Source organism: Octodon degus, unplaced genomic scaffold (genome assembly GCF_000260255.1).
Source record: "Octodon degus isolate 3935 unplaced genomic scaffold, OctDeg1.0 scaffold00049, whole genome shotgun sequence".
NCBI classification, from domain to species: Eukaryota; Metazoa; Chordata; class Mammalia; order Rodentia; family Octodontidae; genus Octodon; species Octodon degus.
In genome coordinates this window covers 9,979,185-9,979,934 of record NW_004524625.1, presented here as the reverse complement: position 1 = coordinate 9,979,934, position 750 = coordinate 9,979,185, and the positions used below count along the sequence as shown (strand labels likewise).

Below are 750 nucleotides of genomic sequence, written 5' to 3'. Positions count from 1 at the left end.
TCCCTGTAGTTACCTTGTGGGTGAGACCTGTGGACCTCACCTGTAATGCGCTCCTCTTCCTAGCACCGACTTCCGGGAGAGTCCGTGTTACGGCATACTCGTCAGTGCTTTCTAGGCTTTTACAAGTCACGTAGGCACTAAGGGGCAGAAGGGCCAGTGAGACGCGCAGCCCACGGTCAGCATCCCAGGGCGCCTCGGTGAGCCACAGCTGCACCCTTTGGTTTTCTAATTTCCGCTCTGGCCCAGCATTTGGTCTCACTCCCACGTGTGTCCACTTCACCTGAAACTTCACTTTCTTTTCCCAGAGGGCGGTCTATGCTATAGAATTGAGAGAGAGAGAGAGAGAGAGAGAGAAAAGAAAGGGAAAGGGAACGGGAATGGGGAAGGGAAAGCGGGACGGGGAGATAGCTCAGTAGAATAAGTGCTTGGCTGGCAAGCGCAGGATCCTGAGTTCAATTCCCTGTACAACAGCAACAAAAAAAAGAAAGAAAGGAAAAAAAGGGAAGAAAGAGGGAAGGAGAAAGAAAAAGAGGAAGGGAGGGAAAAGGACAGGGCTACTGACGATGTAGTTAAGTGCCAAAATGCTGGGTTCAGCTCTCAGTTTTGGAGAAAAAGAAAAGGAAAGACAACTAGACTTTTTCCAGGCAGTGTCCCGGCTGAAACCCCTACATGCACATGTACGGCGTTTGGTTTGCACATACGCAATCAGTAATGCTTAGTACCCAAAGACTGACTCCGCGTCCAGGCAGT

At 50.5% G+C, this 750-nt stretch overlaps 1 protein-coding gene across 1 annotated transcript in view; it reads left to right on the top strand.

The window, feature by feature from the left end:
- The window catches only part of Dlg2 (discs large MAGUK scaffold protein 2), a 1,516,571-nt gene that overhangs the window by 1,349,434 nt on the left and 166,387 nt on the right, over positions 1–750 (top strand). The gene's annotated exons all lie outside the window — the stretch shown is intronic.